The 9,469-nt window shown below is 42.1% G+C and overlaps 1 pseudogene; it reads left to right on the forward strand.

Moving 5' to 3' along the window:
• Window positions 1-1,159: 1,159 nt before the first annotated feature.
• Window positions 1,160-2,104, forward strand: LOC116764070 (annotated as a pseudogene).
• The last annotated feature ends 7,365 nt before the right edge of the window (window positions 2,105-9,469 follow it).

The raw sequence follows: 9,469 nt of genomic DNA on the forward strand, positions 1-9,469 counted from the left end.
AGGGATTACTATCCAACATATAAAAACAGCACATACAACATAATATCCAAAAAACAAACAACCCAAATAAAAAATGGGCAGAAGAAATGAATAGACAGTTTTCCAAGGAGGAAATGCAGATGGCCCACAGGCACATGAAAAGATGCTCAACACCATCAATCATCATGGAAATGCAAATCAAAACCATAATGAGAATGGCTATCAGAGATGGCTATCACACCTGTCATAATGAGAATGGCTATCAGAGAATGGCTATCACACCTGTCAGAATGGCTATCATCATAAAGTACAAATACAATAGAATACTACTCAGCCATAAAAATGAATGAAATTTTGCCATTTGCAGCATGGATGGACTTGCAGGGCAGTATGCTAAGTGAAATTAGACAGAGAAAGACAAATAGTGTATGATATCACTTATATATGGAATCTAAAAAATACAACAAACTAATGAATATAACAAAAAAGAAGCAAACTCACAGATATGTAGAACAAACTAGTGGTTATCAGTGGGTAGAGGGAAGGGGAGAGGAGCAATATAGGGGTAGGGGATTAAGAGGTACAGATTATTAGGTATAAAACAAGCTATATGGATATATTGTTCAACGTGTAGAATACAGCCAATATTTTAGAACTAAAATAGAGTAAAATCTTTAAAAATTGCGAATCACTAGATTGTACACTGTTAACTTACACAATATTGTACAGCAACAAACGTTTATTTTTCAAGAAAAAAATAAGTTACCAGTGATAGTAAGTTGCCAACGTACCACACAGGGGGAAAATATAGAATTTAGAGCTCTCTTCGATTAGAAGTGTGTAATATCAAGCAAGCAGAACCCTAGAGCCTGACAACAGGTGTAATGGGTGACCCTACACCTGCCCTGTGGCGCCGAACCGCTGCCAGGAGTTGGCCGGTGTCACCTGACTCTCCACGGGTTTAGGGAGAGGGGGCACGGAGGCATTGAGCGCGTCACGCTCCGCCCTGAGCTCTGGGGTTGGTCAAGGTCTGCGCCTGCGCCGGCTCTGGCTCGCGGGCTTGCAGGCTCGCCAACCTGCGGGCAGGCAGGTACCGGCCGTGGAGACGGGCGCCCACGGTGATGGGAAATCCAGTTATCAAAGTTGACTCCAGAAGAGAGAACCTAACAGACCAGTAACAATGAAAGAAATTGAGAAAGTTATCATGGTGTTTCAGGTTAAAAAAAAATCCTTCCTGAAGAAGATCTTAAGCAACACGATGGATTCAGAAGCTCATGAAAAGAGGTCACAAATCCTAACATCTTCAAAGCAAGATACATCACCTCATATTGCAAATGTTAGCGAAATGAAGCATTACTTGTGTGGCAGCCGTGCAGCTCTCAACAATATAGCAGTCACATTTCCCATTCAGTTCTTTCGGCAACGGCTGTATGGAATCAAAATCTGGGATTCAGTACTTCAGTTGAGGACGGATGGATTTCGAAACTTGTATGGTGGAATCCTTCCCCCATTAATGCAGAAAACGACTACACTGGCTGGTCTGTATGAGGATCTATCTTGCCTTCTCCGTAAGCATATCAGTACCCCAGAGTTTACAACCTTGGCTGCAGTACTTGCAGGGACAACAGAAGCAATTTTCAGTCCATTGGAAAGCGTTCAAACATTGCTTTGAGCCCACAAGCATCATGACAAATTTACAAACACTAATCAGGCTTTCAAGGCACTGAAATGCCATGGAATTAGTATTATCGAGGCTTGGTGCCCGTTCTTTTCCGTAAAGGATTGAGCAATGTCCTTTTTTTTGGGACTTCGATGTCCCATCAAGGAGCACCTGCCTACAGCAACGACTCATGGTGCTCCTTTGGTCAATGATTTTATCTGCAGAGGCCTGTTGGGTGCCATGTTGGGAATCTTGTTTTTTCCAGTTAATGTTGCAAAAACTCGCATGCAATCTCAGATTGGTGGGGATTTTCAGTCTTTCCCTAAGGTTTTACAAAAAATATGGCTACAATGGGACAGGAAACTGACAAACCTTTTCAGAGGTGCCCATCTGAATTACCATCGGTCCCCCATCTCTTGGGGCATAATTAATGCGACTTATGAGTTCTTGTTAAAGATTATATGAAAGAAATCAGTTAAGTGCCCTTTATCAACTGAATAGATCTAAGAAGAATGCAGTTTGGCCTTGTTTCTAATCGGCCACATACAAATTGGTGTCATAAATCCAGGGCACAATGAATTATGGGCAAAGCTGTTTTCTTTAAGCAGCAACAAATTCAGAATAAAAGATTTCAGTAGGAAAATGTAAGGTGTTTTGGTTTTTGTTTTGTTTTGTTTGACAAAACAAGGGGGGTCTGTTTCTATTTGTTTTAATCATTATCTGAGAACTTTAGGCTAATTGCCTGGTTAATAGCTGTCTATCTGACAGCTTTTGACAAGGAAACTAACAGCAAAAATATGATTCTATTTTTCCAACTCTTCCATATTGAAATGTAAGTGGCCATGACCAGGCAGAGAAAAGGCTCTTAGGGTTCCATGAATTCTCAGGCTTACTTCTATTACTCCATTTCTTGCTTCTCTGCTTTTAGGAGGAGTTGCAAAGGGTAGTTTTTGTTAACTTATACATGGTAGGACAAAGGAGCAGAACAGAGAAGAAAAACAGCTTATTACGTGTAGGTTTTTCATGATAAATTGCTTGTATTCGTTTTGAAACTAAGCACCTGTTGGGATGGTCATTATCCGAATTATATCTCTTTAGACGGGGTAGACTAAAGTAACTAATGACATCTCCCATTTTGCTTTCTAGGATGAAAGTTTTCTCTGTAGTTCTCAATGTGACCTTAAACCTTTCCAAAATATTTTTATATTAATTTCACTTATTTCATTGCCAAAAGATGTGCAGACTTAAATTTTGTTAATGGTGTTTCATCCCATTAAGAAGTTTCATATTACAGGTATCACCCCTCTTTTCTTTATGCCACTTCGCTTTTACAAAAGACCTACATTAGTACCTGTTTTCACTAACCGAAAGAAATACGAGGATGATTTGTGCTTTTACAAAAAAAGGTAATTGCTTCTTCACTCTATGCCACTTGGGCTTACGAAAGTTTCCACAGGAATGCCGGGAAACTTGTAATTGCATTAGAGATACAATTCTGTTTAGCTCAGGTTCTTTGAATTGTTGTTGCCAATTTAGTGAAGAGCTTGGAGTTTTGGTTTTCTTTCCTTTGAGTAGTAGTTTGCCATAGTCAAATATCCTGTTCTCTTGAAACTCTCATTAAAAACAACAACAGAAATCCTTCCATAAAATTTTATTTTGGACCTCAGATTTTTTTTTTCTGGTTTCTAAGTGTTCCAGGGAAGGGGAAAAAAAAAGACACTTCAGGATAGCTTTCACCCCACAGTGTTAAGCTGTCTTTTTTATTTTACTCTTAGAAATAGAGACTTCTATTAGGATCTTTACATTTTGGGAATCCAATTTTACCATTTTATCATTTAAATAGTAAGTTTGAGAGGATAAGACCTAAATAAAGATATTTCACGGGTTAGTTTTAAATTCTAGAATTTGGTGATAGGTGGATAGCCTACTTATCCCTTACCTAACAGACAAAACCTTACTTGTCAAAGGAATCAGATTTTAACATACTTTTTGCCAGATAAATAAGGCAAAGTGACTCATACACCAATTGAATAACTAATAAAACATACGAAGGGTTTCCCTGGTGGCGCAGTGGTTGGGAGTCCGCCTGCCGATGCAGGGGATGCGGGTTCGTGCCCCGGTCCGGGAGGATCCCACATGCCGCAGAGCGGCTGGGCCCGTGAGCCATGGCCGCTGAGCTTGCGCGTCCGGAGCCTGTGCTCCGCAATGGGAGAGGCCACAACAGTGAGAGGCCCGCGTACCGCAAAAAAAAAAAAAGCTTGAGAATTGGGAGGCTGATGGTATAAATTGTGGTCTGAGTCCAAAGACCGTGAGAACCACAAACACCAATGTTCAGAGGCAGGGGAAGAGGAATGTCCCAGCTCAAGGAAAGAGAAATTTCACCCCCTCCCCCTTTTTGTCCTATTCAGACCTCCAGTGGCTTGCACGATGCCCACTTGCATCGGCGAGGGCGCTCTTCTTTACTCAGTCTATGAATTCAAACGCTAACCTCTTCTGGAAACACTGTCACAAACACTCAGAAACAATGCTTACCTAGCTGTCTAGTCACCTTTTAACCCAATCAAGTTGACGCATTAAATTAACCATGACATGCAGGTTTCCTCTTCGTCATTTAACTGATGAGGAGACAAAGGGACTGTCTCAGCGAATTAAGATTTGATTTGGGGGGCATATCCCTGACTAGGCCACTGGGCCAAGTGTAGTGGACATCTGTCGGGTATGCCTGCCCAGGGCCCACTTCCTGTTCTTCTGCCAGGAGCACCACGACTAAAGTAAAGTAGCAGGATACAAAATTAATGCACAGAAATCTCTGGCATTCCTATACACTAATGATGAAAAATCTGAACGTGAAATCAAGAAAACACTCCCATTTACCATTGCAACAAAAAGAATAAAATATCTAGGAATAAACCTACCTAAGGAGACAAAAGACCTGTATGCAGAAAATTATAAGACACTGATGAAAGAATTTAAAGATGATACAAATAGATGGAGAGATATACCATGTTCTTGGATGGGAAGAATCAACATTGTGAAAATGACTCTACTACCCAAAGCAATCTACAGATTCAGTGCAATCCCTATCAAACTACCACTGGCATTTTTCACAGAACTAGAACAAAAAATTTCACAATTTGTATGGAAACACAAAAGACCCCGAATAACCAAAGCAATCTTGAGAATGAAAAACGGAGCTGGAGGAATTAGGCTTCCTGACCACAGACTATACTACAAAGCTACAGTAATCAAGACAGTATGGTACTGGCACAAAAACAGAAATATAGATCAATGGAACAGGATAGAAAGCCCAGAGATAAAGCCATGCACATATGGTCACCTTATCTTTGATAAAGGAGGCAGGAATGTACAGTGGAGAAAGGACAGCCTCTTCAATAAGTGGTGCTGGGAAAACTGGACAGGTACATGTAAAAGTATGAGATTAGATCACTCCCTAACACCATACACAAAAATAAGCTCAAAATGGATTAAAGACCTAAATGTAAGGCCAGAAACTATCAAACTCTTAGAGGAAAACATAGGCAGAACACTCTATGACATAAATCACAGAAAGATTCTTTTTGACCCACCTCCTAGAGAAACGGAAATAAAAACAAAAATAAACAAATGGGACCTAGTGAAACATCAAAGCTTTTGCACAGCAAAGGAAACCATAAACAAAACCAAAAGACAACCCTCAGAATGGGAGAAAATATTTGCAACTGACAAAGGATTAATCTCCAAAATTTACAAGCAGCTCATGCAGCTCAATAACAAAAAAACAAACAACCCAATCCAAAAATGGGCAGAAGGCCTAAACAGACATTTCTCCAGAGAAGATATACAGACTGCCAACAAACACATGGAAGGATGCTCAACATCACTAATCATCAGAGAAACGCAAATCAACACTACAATGAGATATCATCTCACACCGGTCAGAATGGTCATCATCAAAAAATCTAGAAACAATGCTGGAGAGGGTGTGGAGAAAAGGGAACATTCTTGCACTGCTGATGGGAATGTGAATTGGTACAGCCAATATAGAGAACAGTATGAAGGTTCCTTAAAAAACTACAGATAGAACTACCATATGACCCAGCAATCCCACTACTGGGCATATATACCCTGAGAAAACCATAATTCAAAAACAGTCATGTACCAAAATGTTCATTGCAGATCTATTGACAATAGCCCAGAGATGGAAACAACCTAAGTGTCCATCATCAGATGAATGGATAAAGAAGATGTGGCACATATATATACAGTGGAATATTACTCAGCCATAAAAAGAAACAAAATTGAGCTATTTGTAATGAGGTGGATGGACCTAGAGTCTGTCATACAGAGTGAAGTAAGTCAGAAAGAGAAACACAAATATCGTATGCTAACACATATATATGGAATTTAAGGAAAAAAATGTCATGAAGAACCTAGGGGTAGGACGGGAATAAAGACACAGACCTACTAGAGAATGGACTTGAGGATATGGGGAGGGGGAAGGGTAAGCTGTGACAAAGCGAGAGAGTGGCATGGACATATATACACTACCAAACGTAAAATAGATAGCTAGTGGGAAGCAGCCGCATGGCACAGGGAGATCAGCTCGGTGCTTTGTGACCACCTAGAGCGGTGGGATAGGGAGGCTGGGAGGGAGGGAGATACAAGAGGGAAGAGATATGGGAACATATGTATATGTATAACTGATTCACTTTGTTATAAAGCAGAAACTAAAACACCATTGTAAAGCAATTATACTCCCATAAAGATGTAAAAAAAAAAAGAAGAAGAATCTGCCTGCCAATGCAGGGGACAAAGGTTTGAGCCCTGGTCCGGGAAGATCCTACATGCCATGGAGCAACTAAACCCGTGTGCCACAACTACTGAGCCTGCGCTCTAGAGCCCGTGAGCCACAACTACTGAGCCCGCTTGTCACAACTACTGAAGCCGGTGTACCTAGAGCCAGTGCTCCGCAACAAGAGAAGCCCCCGCAATGAGAAGCCCGTGCACCTCAACAAAGAGTAGCCGACGCTCGCTGCAACTAGACAAAGCCCGTGCACAGCAACAAAGACCCAACACAGACAAAAATAAAGAAATACATTAAAAAAGTAAAAATAAAACACTTGGCTTCCTTAAAAAAATAAATAAATAAAATAAAAGCACTGTCACGTTTGGTGTCTCAGTGGAACTTCTCAAGATCTTCCTCTTCTTCCTTATGGGTAAACAGAGTCTGCTCAGGGTTGTGTAATTAGGGAGTGATGGAGTTGGCACCTATATTCGGTTGTCTGACTCAGTAATGTTGTGCTGGGATCTCTCAAATCACTCCTAGGGGTGCTCATCGTGGTCTCAGGTTGTGATTTGGGTGCCACCACTTATACCCTGTGGGATCCGGGAGGGCCTCCTCTGTGCCTCTATTTTCCAAGTCTGTAACATGGAGATTGTTAGGCTGTATGTATGTATATATGTTTGCCTAATTATCCACAATGGGAGAAAACTAATCAGACAAGCTCAGAGGTATGTCAATGGAGAAACATGTTAGAGGCTATACATTTTATCAATTATACCAAATTGTTACACAAATACTGTACATGTGCTTTTAGCAGTGGACTTAAAGCGAGCACTGTTATACAGCAGTTATTCTCGGCCACAAGTTCACTAGAGAATTCTCTTTGTATCCTGAACATTGGGGGCAACAGTACAGTTAGAAGTAATATTGATAGCAAGAAACAGTTCAATTAAATTAGTAGGATGGGTCTTACAGGTCTGGTCTGGGTTTTTGGGTCAGTTGCTTGCCACTGTTGTCATCTTTTTCTCATCCTGGATGTCATTTGGGGATATATTAAGTAAATATATATACTTAGTATATATTAAGTCCTTTCTTAATATAAAAGGCAACAGCCAGCCCACAGCTGCAGCTACTACCTTATTGTCTAGCTTCTTTTTTCACTATAATGGCAGCCAACAGCTCCACAACACACTTAGGGGTGTCTATGAGTTCTCTGTACTCTCCTGGTGGCCTCCATGTATCAAGAACAGCCGCCATTGGGGCCCACATATTAATGGATGGCCACCCATGATTCCTCCCGCAACTTCCCATTCCCATCCCTTATTTCCCGATGTCTTGGTGCTCATGGGAGTTTCCTCGGTCTCCTAGCTGGCTTGCCAATTGTTGGGCTGCCCCCTATAGGCCTGCAAGCCCTGTAATTGCCCAGCCTCAAGACTGAAGAAAGAGGGCTTCCCTGGTGGTGCAGTGGTTAAGAATCTACCTGCCAATGTAGGGGACATGGGTTTGAGCCCTGGTCCGGGAAGATCTCACCCACATGCCGCGGAGCAACTAAGCTTGTGTGCCACAACTAATGAGCCTGTGCTGTAGAGCCCGCGAGTCACAACTGCTGAAGCCCGTGCGCCTAGAGCCCATGCCCTGCAACAAGAGAAGCCACCGCAATGAGAAGTCCTCGCACCTCAATGAAGAGTAGCCCCCGCTCGCCGCAACTAGAGAAAGCCTGCACGCAGCAACGGAGACCCAACGCAGCCAAAAATAAATAAGTAAAATAAATAAAATAAATAAATTTATTTTAAAAAAAAGACTCAAGAAAGCCTGGAGAGTGACAGAGACAGCAACAGAGACATCAATGGTTCATTAGATAGGGGATCTTACAAGTCTGAAGCAAGGTCCTGGAGACACCCCACCATGTACTGTGGACCACAGGCAGGAAACGCAGCAGTCTGCAGTCCCAGGGGGATGGGGGGGGTGGGGACTGGAGGCTACCAGTTATAGGGGGAATTGACATCAGGTTGGCTTATTAGTTTCCAGGGGAACCAGCGGCTGGGGCGGGGGGCAAGCTTGTAGGCAGTTACTGATTAAGTCCTGTAATTAAGAGGATTGGATAGTCATGTGAGTCGGGTGTAGGCGAAGCAGGGACTGGTCGAGCAGGGGATGGACGGAGAGCAAGAGAACAGCCATCCTGGGTTGCCTGACCATACAAAGATGTTGAATTGCCTGACCTTAAGCCTCCTTCCCCACTCAAATTTTCTCTCTTTCTGTGTGAAATTGTGGGTAGAAAATAGAATGTAAGAATAACAAACATTTCCGCTGTGTTCACTATGTGCCAGGTCCTATTCTACACACTTTATTTGTATTAACTCATTTAATCCTCACAGCAACCAGCCTCTATGATAGAGGCCCCGTTGGGGCACGGGCTTTATTTTATTCACTGTTGTATCCACTCTGGGCTTGGCATAAAGTATATGATCCATAAGTGTTAGAGCAGATGAATAAACAAGTGAAATAAAAAATCCATGAATGAATAGAAAGGGGAGAGAGACCAATTTTCTCCAAATCGAATTCTATGGTCTTCTCGCCTTCTTGAAGTTCATTTGGGCTCTCATTACTTCTCGGGTAAGCTCTAGTGTTTTAAGGAAATTCTTGAATTAGTTCCTTTTTTTTTTCAGCTGCTGTGAAGATATGACTTCTGAATCTTTCTTCTTTCACTTTTTCTTCTTTCAAGTAGCACCAATAACTGGGCCCAATGGTGCAAGTACTTAGATGACAATCGGACATCATTTTTAAAATATTAATTAATTAATGTATTTATGGCTGAGTTGGGTCTTTGTTGCTGCGTGCGGGCTTTCTCTAGTTGTGGTGAGTGGGGGCTACTCTTCGTTGCGGTGCGCGGGACTCTCACTGCAGTGGATTCTCTTGTTGCGGAGCACGGGCTCTAGATGCGTGGACTTCAGTAGTTTTGGCTCACGGGCTCTAGAGCACAGGCTCAGTAGATGTGGCGCATGGGCTTAGTTACTCCACGGCATGCGGGATCTTCCCGGACTAGGGCT

Source organism: Phocoena sinus, chromosome 13 (genome assembly GCF_008692025.1).
Source record: "Phocoena sinus isolate mPhoSin1 chromosome 13, mPhoSin1.pri, whole genome shotgun sequence".
In the NCBI taxonomy this organism is placed as follows: Eukaryota; Metazoa; Chordata; class Mammalia; order Artiodactyla; family Phocoenidae; genus Phocoena; species Phocoena sinus.